The sequence below is a fragment of the Pelodiscus sinensis genome, chromosome 1, assembly GCF_052426305.1.
Source record: "Pelodiscus sinensis isolate ZL-2025 chromosome 1, ASM5242630v1, whole genome shotgun sequence".
Lineage (NCBI taxonomy): Eukaryota > Metazoa > Chordata > Testudines > Trionychidae > Pelodiscus > Pelodiscus sinensis.
This window is the reverse complement of record NC_143052.1, coordinates 292568556-292580480: the sequence shown is the minus strand read 5'-3', so window position 1 is coordinate 292580480 and position 11925 is coordinate 292568556.

Sequence of the window (11925 nt, the reverse complement as noted above, 5' to 3'; positions counted from 1 at the left end):
GAAGAGGGGCTGGCTTACTATTCTTCATGCTGTCAGCTTTGACCCAGTCTTAAACCTAGGTCAGTATGTACTTTATTTGTGGGGAGGTGGTTGGTACCAAGATGTTTCTTAGCAAGGCGTTCTGCTATGACCCCTCAGGAATGTGCTTCCAGCCTGTGCTTGGTACCTATACCTGGTACTTTATGCTTGACCAGGCTTATACTATTTCTCGTTAGCCAAGACTCTTTCCTGCCTGTAGTTTCACTGAGCCAAAATCTTGCTCACTAGATTTCAGGCCTGCTGTTTTTATGTTACAGACCCTCAACTTACTATAAGTATCTTGTTAGTTAGCTCCCAAATGCATGTTATGATTTTATTTGTACCATTTGTTTCTAGTATTTCTACTTGCTGTTGCCTGCGTCTGTGCTTTGTTAGATAAACTTTTACTTCTTTCACTATGATCTTATTCCAGTCCTGTGTGTGCAGTGGAGCAGTGGTCAGAGGGCAACTGGGAAACTGGGGCGCACTGTTTCTTTGGTGAATCAGTAAATACTGGAGCGGGCGCAGGGTGCTGCAAGGAGATACTCAGAGGGCTGTAGGGTTGGCCTGTGTCTATCACTAACCTGCAGAAGAACAGCAGAGCCTGTGTAGACTGAGAGGGAGTGCTTGTCATGCCCATGGCACCAGGGAGCTGACCCATCCCAGGCCCAAACAGACCTTCTTTATGCTAAGCAAGGTGCTTCACAACTGTAGGGACACACGGGAAGCACCACGGCTTCCATGATCAAGTGTCCTGCTTTGCCACCACCCGTAGTTCCTCTTTTCAGAAATGTGATCTAGTTCTGTGGACTGAGCAGTAAAATATATTATCTCACCCACCTTGCTGCTAGGATACATGGAGACATGGTAGCTCTGTGTTTAAAGGCGCTAAATTACTAGAGCCCTGCACGGATACAAAATTGGTGTCTGCACCTGCAAAACTGACCTGCAGATACCTGTGTCCACATCCGCGATGCGGCTACTCACAGATATCCATGGCTTTGCAGGGCTCTATGAATAATGGCCTTAGATGTGAAATTAGAAGGTCAGCCCCTTGCAGGACGGAAGTTTATTGACTAGTAGGGCTGTGAAAGGTAAACTGGGTGAGGCTTACTGGTTCCAGTTAATCAGTGGGGGCTGGCACAGCTCCCTACCCGCCACAGGCAGGGGCTGCTCCAGCTCTGCAGGGCCTGCCACAGGCAGCGAATGTGGTCAGCAGAGGCCCCTGTTTGAGGTGACCTCAGGTGCTTTGCAGGCCGGGGCTCCTCCAGCCAGGCTTTGGTAGATGGGGGGCTACTGCAGCCCAGCTGAGCTGGAGTGACCTTCCTGTCTGAGGCACCCCTCCCTCCTTAATTGGTTATTCAGTCAAACATCAAGTTTAACCAATTAACCAATTAATTGTGATTTTATATCCCTAGTGTCTGGTGGGGCATGGCTGCCCTCAGGAAGCTATTTGTCTGATCAGCAAATTGCAAGAGCTTTTATGCGTTCAGTGTACGGCCCTGAAAGTGGCTTTAAAGTGTTACGGCCCCTATACCAGAAAACCCCCACTCACTGCAGTGTCCTTCAAAGGATGACTGCATTTTACCCATAGCTGTATCACTGTCGTAATTCTACAGCAGGTGGCAGCAAAACTTGCTTTCCACTTGTGCTGATCATACAGCCGCATTTAATGCTGAACTTCTGCAATTTGTTTCAACCTTCCGCCTTAATATTCTTAGTAATAAGATTAGCCTGTTAGCGACAAACCTCCTCACTTCCTGTTGTGCAAAAGGCCCTTTGATTTACACCAGGGGCCTCTCCCACAGCTTTGGCCTGAGCCAGGTGAAGTAGGAGCAAGAGGAAGCAGCAAGCTGAGAGAAAATGTTTTCCTCACAATCAAATGTGGTGAATCACGGGGGCTGATGGGATTGCCGGGGTTCCTGGGCGATGTGTGTGGGGGTGGCTCTGTGCTCCTGGAAGGGGCGGGGCCTCAGGGTAGCCAGATGGCTTAACCAAAAATACCGAACACATCTCCCCCCCCAAAAAAAACACGTGGAAAAAAAATCTGTTGAGAAAAAAAAAGGGGGAGACCGAAGTTGTTGAGAAAAAAAAGGACCCCTGACAGCAGTTAAGCAAATAAATAAATAAATTAAATAAAATCAACATAGCCCCTTTAAGAAGGAGAAGCTTTTTTTGCTGGTGGCCATTTTGTTTTTTTGCCACCCACAAGACAAGCCCCTTCAGAACCAGGTAAGCAGGGGGGTGGTAGGGACCTGGTGGGGGAGTTTTGGGGGCCGGGGTTGGGCCTGGTTGCTGAGTGTGTCGTAGGGTTGCCAGGTGTCTGGTATTTTTGCCTCCTGACAGGGGAAAAAAAATCAGAAAATAACAGACATTTTATGTGTCCAGTATTTTCTGAATTTTTTTTTTTACCAGACAGGAGGTGAAAATACCGGACTGGACTGTCCAGGTCAATACCAGATACCTGGCAACCCTAAGCAGAAAGGGTGCCACCTCTCCCCTCTTCCCTGCTGCCCTCTGAGTTGCTCAAAGCAAGCTATGCAGTGTTCCTGTGGGAATTTAAACGCTCCAGTGTAGTTGACCCCTGTGCCTCTCTCTGTCAATGGGTCCGTTGTGGGCTCTATTACTCCTCAGAGTGGCAGCACATACAAATAGCTGAGGAAATGACTTCCTAGGCATTTGGTTACTCTGGTAAAGTTATTTGTCCAGCTGGTCTCACAACACTTTTATAGCATTTTTCAGACAAATTGCACGCAGCTATTTTGTGGGGTTAAATTCTAGAGGTCAGCACACCACATGGGGCTTCCAGAGCCTCCCACTAAAACATTTGTGAAGTTACCTAACTTATTTGCGCATTCAGTTGCCTTCTTGCTCATGCAAATTGGGGGCTTGCACATGTAAACAGCCACTGAAGTAAGTGCATCTGCACAAGTTCTGCTGATGCACCTAAAAATTAAATGCACAGATTCTGAAGATCTGGCACTTATATAAATCGCAGAAAACAAGACATTATATCAATACTTATGTCTGTGTCCTGTTCAGTACTAGGTACATTACTGATCCTTAACACAGAATAATGAAATACCCATTCAGAGCTAAATGGTCGAAATAGGAAGAGAAATTAAGAGGAACAAGCAAAGGAGAGAGAATATATTTTCAGTTGCAATTTACAAAGTGTCAGCTTTGCCTACACTGGAGATTTGCTCTGGATACAGCCGTCAGCAGTCTTCAACCTGGATAGCTGTGGCAATGCAAACAAGGACTGCTGTGATTTGAAATTGTGGGGACTGCATTGGTGAAAGCAGAATAAACGTCACCAGCAATTTTCCTTGTTTACAAGGGGGATTCGCCCTGATGCAGCTAACCTGGCTGCTGGCCTGGCCTCGCTGTATTGAAGCCAACTGCTTATCATAGGCAAGGACGGCAACATAGGGGAACAGATACTCACAAGCTCATTAAGGCTTGCAACTAGTGAGTGAGAGAAAGTGCAGTAGCTGGAACCATTTTATTGACAGTTCTATAAACTGGATGGGACAAAGGTATAGTAGTGTTAGGCATTAAGCATAGAGCTGTCGTAACTTTTCCTGTTTTAAATGTTTTTTCTCAACAGCTTGCTTGCCCAATACATACGTGCTTGTAACTGCACTAAGTTACAGTCCTGCATGTTTGTAGAGGCCTATAGAAGATGATCACAATGAGTTCTAGGATCTACCAAGTAATCACTGGCCCAGTTCTTGAATGGAAGCGAACTGGGACAAAATCTGCTAACAAAGAAAAGCAATACGTGTTGGAAAGAAACTACTGCGGGCAGTCATGAGTTCAGATTCCATCCAAACCTAAAGCTTTTCATGTAATGTTGCCATGTCAAGACTATAGCATCAGGGAAAAGGGACCATACAATTAAAAGCAGAGGAAGTGAAAAGATAGGACCATCATAAGAGTCCTGTTGCCCACATTGGACGTGCTGCTGTTGTGTGCTGCAGAAGCTTTGCAAACCGGTGTCAAAGTGTTACCTGTACTAGGTATACAGATGCAGTCTCCTGGCACAAGCAAATAAGTAGGACATGGTCCCAAAACACAGGCTTGTCCTATTTAAGCAATGGGAGGTAAGTGTGTAAGTTTTTACCTATGGCCCAGATTTTCTTTCCTTTCTCCCCTCCCTACCAATTCTCCACATGGAAGTGTGGGTCTTCCATGCACAGATCTCCACCTGTGTACAATTCCCCCTCCCTGGATCCTTAAGTTCTTTCTAACCTACAGTGAACCATTAGGGGGGTGGGAATTGGTGCTGTCCATATTCATGCATGTATCAAAGGGCTTCCTCGTGCTTAGAACTGCTTCAGTTTCTCCTTTGCAGCCCATTTACCCCAGACTGATAAAGGGCTTTGGCTGGAGTCTGCTCCTTCCAGTGCAAATGCACAACCAAAGCAAAATCAAACAGAAAGCAACAGTGCTGGCTCCCATGGAGCCACTTGTTCCCTATCCCACTGCCTCTGATGCAGAGGCAGCAGAGCTGTGAGTTGGGAGGGAAATACATGAGCAGAGGGAGCCAGTGCTCATGGGGAGCTGCTTTAAAAGCTCAAACTGCGGCTGATCATAGAAAGACACATGGCCAGGTCACCTGATACTGAAACCCATTTTGGAAATTGTATTTTTCCACTCGAGGTGAGAAAAGTTTGAACCTAGCACAAAGAATTCCCACCTTGGGCAAAAGGGATATAAGTGGGGAGTGGAACCAAATAACAGGGATGGTTGCCAGATGCCAGGAGACCTCCCCACTTACCACCTAATATACATGCTGGAAACCTCTAAGACTGAATGGAGGGGGATCATGACCAAGTGAAGAGACTGCTTAGCTTGTGAAAGAGATGTTTAGAACAACTGTTTAGAGTAAGAATTTGCATGAAACATATGTCTTAGGATATTAATATTAGCTGGCATTTTTTATCTATTTTAATTTAGTAACTTACTTTGATCTGTCTGTTTTCACTTGCAACCACTTAAATCCTATTTTTATGCTTAATAAAAACACATATGTTTATTATCAAGCACTGTGTAAATAATTATTACCGGAGGCAGGAGGTGGAGTAGAGCGACCACTGTGCATATTTCTCCTTCAGACATGCTTAGACTTTGCGTAAAACTTTTACACAGGGTCAGATGGATTGGTTGGGGTTTTGGTCCCTTTTAGGAATTGGTTTCCTGTGTACTGAGCCCTCCCAGAGCTAAACTGGTTCAGTGTCTGCATTGCTCTGCAGGGTGCAGTAATACCAACTCTGTGCCTTGGCTGTGGGAGACTAGTGTTTCTGGACCAGCAGAATAGGGTTGCCAGATGGTTTAACTAAAAATACTGAACACCTCCCCCCAAAAAAACCCACTGTTGAGAAAAAAAGGGGGAGACCAAAGTTGAGGAAAAAAAGGACCCCAACAGTTACAGTAAATTAGAGAATACAGCATGCATCCAAGTATAACATGCACTCCTGTATTACCCGCAGTTTTTCTATTGTATATAAAAAATATATTAGAATACCCATGGACATACATAATCTGCAGGTTTTTGTAAAGAACAATAAATGACCAAAGTCTGTGTTGGTTTCTTTTCAGTAGGTATAAACATAGTATAGAATAGTAGGGTATGGTGAAACATCCTTTCTGTTTATGGTACTATTGAAACACTTGCCACCTATAAAAATTGATGATTACGATGTCATGCAGCCCAATAATACTGGGTCTTGGTATACTGGTAATCAACCACAGCTGAGGCTGCAGAGCTATTAAAAAGCAATAAGCACGACCCTATTACCAGTATATAAGACCTACACCAACCACAAAGTTTTAAAAGCCAAGTGGCCAAATCTAGAAGAAAACCTGGTGAAGTGGGTTCTTGCACAGAGAGATAGCCAATGTGCGGAAATTAGTCTTTTCAAATATTACTACAATGTGATACCTGTAATATGAGTAAAAATCAAATTGCATAATATGTTGACATATTGTGACGGGGCGGCCCCGCCCCGCACTCAAGCCCAGGGAAACCACCTGGGGCCGGGGGCGGAGAAGGCCCCACCCACACAGCCCTACTGGGCATGCTCCAAAGGGAGCAGAGGTACAAAAGGCTGCTGGCCTGCTCAGAAGGGGCAGACTGCGACCCGAGCAGGAGCTAGCGACCACCGGCCAGAGAGGGAGTCGCCGAGGGAGCTGAGCGTGCTGCTGCCGGACCTCCGCCGGGCTCGGCCCCAACGCCGGAGCCGCCGACCGACCACCCGAGCGCCGGACCGGACTCCGCCAACTCTGCGGCTGCCAGGGGGAGGACCCCTACAGCCCGTCGACCGACGCCGACAGGTGGGACCGCGGCAGGCTGCGAGCAGGGGGTAGGAAGCGACCCAGGGCAGGGAGCTGTAGAAGCCCCTGAGGGCTCGGGGCGTTGCGGGGAGGAGTCCCTGCCGAGCCAGTGGTGGGAACCACCCGAAACTACTAGGGCCCTGGGTCGGGGTCTGGTGGAGAGGGAGGGCCCGGACCCTCTACCCCTGCTGCCCGAGACCCTGGCAAGTGGGGAGCAGGGTAACAAACCCTGCAAACTGAGGGCTAGGCCTCTGGGCCGTATTTCCCCTAAGAGAGGGGCATTGTACTTTGGAACCAGGCCAGCGGGCCATATTTCCCCTAAGAGGGGGGCAGTGTACTTTGAGGGCTAGACCCAGACGGGCCGAGTTAGGCCCCGGATGGGGGTGGCAACCCCGAGACAGGGGCGAGCCCCCCGACACATATATACCCTGCAGGGGGGATGCATGGTAAGGAAAAGCTTGGAAAACCATGGGCTATATTAGCTAATTTACAGTATTAAGCAAAAAAAACCAAACCAAAACAAAACAAAAAACCCAAAATACAAAAAACCCAGTATGGCCCTTTTAAGACCTTTGGGGCTTCTTTTTACTGGCAGCCATCTTGTTTTCTTACTCTGTGCCAGAAAAGAGCTCCCATGCAGAACAAGGTAAGTGGGGGAGGTGAGGGTAGGGGACTCAGGAGGGCTAGGGGGGGCCAGGTCGGGGGAGGCCCGGGGGCTAAGCCTGGTTGCTGAGTGTGGTAGGGTTGCCAGATATCTGGTATTTTTGTCTCCTAGCAGGGAAAAAAAAATCAGAAAATACTGGACATTTTAGGTGTCCAGTATTTTCTGATTTTTTTTTTTTTTTTTTTTTACCAGACAGGAGGCAAAAATACTGGACTGTCCGGGTCAATACCGGATACCTGGCAAGCCTACATAGGGTTTTGGGGAGCACTAGAAGGCAGGACGGTGGGCCTCAGGGACTTGATTAGCACACTGGGAGATAACCCCAAGGGGATTTATATGATTAACCAGTCACAGTCTGCTTTACTGTTCTTTCGATATAACTAACCATTATTTTTTCTTCTTCCTGTTCCTCCTCTTTTTTTTATTTGTATTTATCAATTAACCTCCCCCCCCCCCCCCCAAATTCTAAGTATAAACTCCTGAAGTAGGGACAACGTAACACTGAAACAAATACATTAATCTGGCAAACTAATTTAACAGATTGGTCTTTGGTGCCATGCTACTATGATGTGGTCAAGTCTGAGCCTGATCATCTTCTCACAGACGTTTGATACCTCCGTTATCTGTTGAGTTGAATACAGTTTCTCTGGAAGTACACAAGTGTAAATGAGGGGAGAATCAGGCTTGAAGGATTTAGCTGGAGTGATTAGAAAAAATAGTTTGATGTGAACATGTGTCAGTGTTTATATTCAGATGGGACACACCGGGTTTGTTTAAGTCTGTATGTTTTGATTAAATGTGTCACCTCACCTTGCCATAAAAACAATGTGAAGTTGCTCCTATTACTTATTTTTTAAAGAAAAGAATGATAGCAAACAACACTACTTAAGTTTTGTTTCTAGTAAATGTTCACATTGTTCTATGTAAAAAATAACATAGGCGGTTAAAGCTCTAGAAAAAATAATACCAGTAGGGGATGCTGGTACACAAGTAAAGATTATTTTACTTAAAGGAACAGGAACAGGTCTTTCCTTTCTCTCCTCCCTTCAGCTCCCCCACCCCCATTTCATGGTGAGTGATCAGAAGTAGATGGATGTAAGTGAGGTAATAAGCCCAAGTGGCACTGGTCTGAGCTCACTTGTAGCTTTTGCAGAAACAAGAGCTGGATTTCCCACACAACAAACCTAGAGAATACTTCACATTGGAGATCTACACCCGCCAATGTTCTGTACATACATAAGACACCAGGCTTTTTGCAGAGTTAATGTAGCAATGTTGGGCCTAAGGTATTAGCAAGACAAGGTGGACAAGCTAATAGATTTCATTGTACTAACTTCTGTTTGTGAAAGCCATTTTGGTGCTTACACAAAGTGCTTCATCAGCTTTAACTTTGTCCATTGCCATCAGGCTAAGTAATGCACTCAGTTTTCTGCCCCTGGCTGATGTGACTAGAAGCTGGCATCTATGCACATGGTGCAGAAATGCTGAGCATTAGTCTGGAGTCTGCTGAATAACAACCCAGGGGAAGCCTTTTCAGTGGTCCTAAAATGAAGGAAAACAATGCTGGAAAAACCTCCATGTCATCTGATGTTATCAAATGTTTGGAAATGGGAACATAAGTGCCTTAATGAGCTTCAAGTGGCAGAAAAGCCCTTGTGACCAAAGTTGTTTGCATTGATGTTGGAGCCAGGACTTGAGAGGGACCCAAAGAAGAGCGCTGCCCAGCACAAAATCTTGTCTGGTCCACTTCTTCAAAGACATTTATTCACCCGCTTTGTCTCCCCTATGACCGCAGACAGCTAAGCAGGAGTAACAAAAGCCTTCAGGCTGCTCTAAACCTTGATGGTGGTCAAGTTGGCCCTTGGACTGAGGATGATAGAAGTGGTTTGAACCAATGTTTGCTTCCCCATCTTTGATCCTGAAATATGTGTAGCATAATGGGATCAGATGAGGGTCCAGGAACTTTCTACAATTAAAATTCCCTCCATCACTGAGCTATTTCTCTTTCCTATTGTAATGTCCTAATTTCACATGAATTCAAGATTCTCACGTTCCATCAGAAATTATTTCCACACCATTCTTGTGATCACACAGATCCCCTCAGACAGATGTCAATGAGGAGTAAATCTCCTGAAATTAGTGTGATTTGAAAAATGAGTGTGTAATGACATGTTCTCAGGCCACTTTTCACTACACAAAGCACTGATGCTTCAGGTGTTCCCCCTTCCTTGTGTAATGGTCTCATTCTGTGGTTTGCCTATTGTGGTACATTTCTACAGTAAGGATGAAGCAGTCCAGTAATACGCAGCAATGGTGTCAAAATACAGCAACTTCTTTGCTAAATGACTAGAAATGTGGCTGTAACATGCAGGTTCTCTGCTGGATAAGTTGCTGGCTGAGCCGTTTCATTTCAAAGTTTTCATTTTTAGCAGTGCTTATGTGCTTGAAACCACATGCTTTTCTGTGCTGCTGTGGTTTCCTGAGTAGTTAGTAGAAATGCACAGCTCTTGCCTATATTAATACAGGATATATTTGCTAAGGGTGTAGTACTCATACCTAAAAAAAATAAGCTTTTTCTGGAGATTACCTCTCCTCCTCCCCTTGTAATGGGTCCTGAACTGAGGAATGTCAGCACCACAAAACATCTCCTGCAATAAACAAGGCAATTCCTTTTCTACCCTGAAAGTTTTATGCTAATTTTGCATATCAGAAGAATATGGATTCTTGTTTCATTTGCATAAAGGCTTCACCTTCAAATGTTTTAGTTCCTTACTTTTTCTCCTTGTAAAAGCCATACATTTTCCTTGTCAGTGCCATCAAGTCCCTCTTGGTTTGCCTTCAATTTCCTGCCATGCCCACATCTCTGGTTCCCTATGGCTGTTTCTTCACTAGGGAAAAGATATGTTCATAACTTGAGCTAGCCAACTCAAATTAATCTTAGATTGCAGCCTACAGACACAACACAGTCTGTACATAAGTCAGCGACGAGGGCCCACTTCCTCAAATATAGGTGCCTAACTTGCATTGAACTGAGCTGATTGATTTCAATAGAAGTTAGGTGCCTAAAAGCCTGTAAGGATCTGCTAACTGCCTTCTCTTCATTAGTCTTTTTACTCAAATTGACTCAAGCTAGTGAATGAAAGTTCAGAACATGCTTCCTCTTGGTGCCAAACCCTACGGCTATGTCTATACTGCAGGCTTCTTTCAAAAGAGGCTCTTTCGAAAGCATCTTTCGAAAGAGCCTCTTTCAAAAGATCGCGTCTAGACTGCAGGCGGATCTTTCGAAAGAGAAATCCGCTTTTTCGAAAGAGCGCACCCAGCGAGTCTGGATGCTCTTTCGAAGACGGCCTCTTTACATTGAAGAACGCCTTCTTTCGAAAGAGGAACTTTCGAAAGAAGGTGTTCTTCCTCGTGAAACGAGGCTTACCGCCATCGAAAGAAATGAGGTTTACCGCCATCGAAAATAATTTCGAAAGAACGCGGCTTGAGTCTGGATGCAGGGCAAGTGTTTTCGGGAAAAGGCTACTTTTCCCGAAAAAAAACCCTGAGTCTGGACACGGCCCATATCTTCTCTTTTAGCTTTTTCTCACCCCTCAGTTTGACTCTCTTCCTTGCTCCCAGTTTCTCCTACCTTTCAGAGCTCCGTGTACAGCAGCCTTCTGAAATAATGAGGCATTGTTAGGAAATAGCCCATAGCATAACAAAACCAAGGTACCTTCAGCTACAAAAGTGTTATTCTGTGGCTATCACTATTACCGTCATACAAGGGAGTAAGCCACCCCTCTCTCCCTCTCATCCCTTCTATTCTACATAGCCACCATAGACCTGCCTAGATTGCAGCTCTGGCCACGTGGGAGGGGAGCAGAGACTGCTTATGCTAATGCCCCCTGCAAACAAGTAGTTCGGGAGCAGTGGCACAACTGTGGTTTTTGACCCTCCAATATACAGGTGAGGAGACCTGGCTGGATACAAGTAATGGGATTATATTGCACCGAGTATAGCAGATTGCTCCCTGTCCCAGCACAATAGATGAGCTATTGTGCCTCAGAGGGGACATCACTGAGGCATAATGCCTTGCTAGGCTACTGTTGGGGCAGTGAATCTTCTGCCGCCTAATCCTCCCCACACAAGAATTAATAACAGAACTCACATTGACACAATCGGGGAAAGTTCAGCTCTAAAACTTGGCTGCAGGTGCTTGCCTGAGACCCTCGTGTATAGTAATTCTTAGCCTTATGATCCACTGAGTTTATTCTCCAAGTGCTAAAAACTATCCTGATATTACCTCCTCCACCTCATCTCTCTAGTATCCTGGGACCAACCCAGCTACAAAAACTCTCCTGAACTTTCCTAAATGGTAGAGTTGTAAGTAGTCAGCGAATAGAGGTTGTTGGTCCCTGGACAGACACCACTCCTCCTGTCAGGGAGCAAGGTGAAGAGTAAGTTAAGTACCATATAGGCCACAAGCATACCACTGCTGCTTTCTTCCAGAAGCAACAGAACCACACACAAATGCAAATTCAAGAATGTAGCGGGAGTTAACCCTTCCAACAAAAACTAAAGCTTTGAGTCTGATCTTGGCTATTCAGGAGCAAATGACAGAATATTGTGATGGAAATTGGAACAAAGTCCCTGAAGTTTACAGATTCAGTTTTGCTATTTCAAGGAAAATGCATAAGAATGTTAGGCTATGTCTACATTGCATGCTTCTTGCGCGAGAACTTTTTGCAGATGAGATCTTCTGCAAAAAGTTCTTGCGCAAGAGTGCGCACACACTGCCATGTACTTTTGTGCAAGAGTGCGTCCACACTGCCATGTGCTTTTGCACAAGAGATGTGCTTTTGCGCAAGAGCGTCCATGTCAGTGTGGATGCTCTCTTGCGCAAGAAAGCTCTGATGGCCATT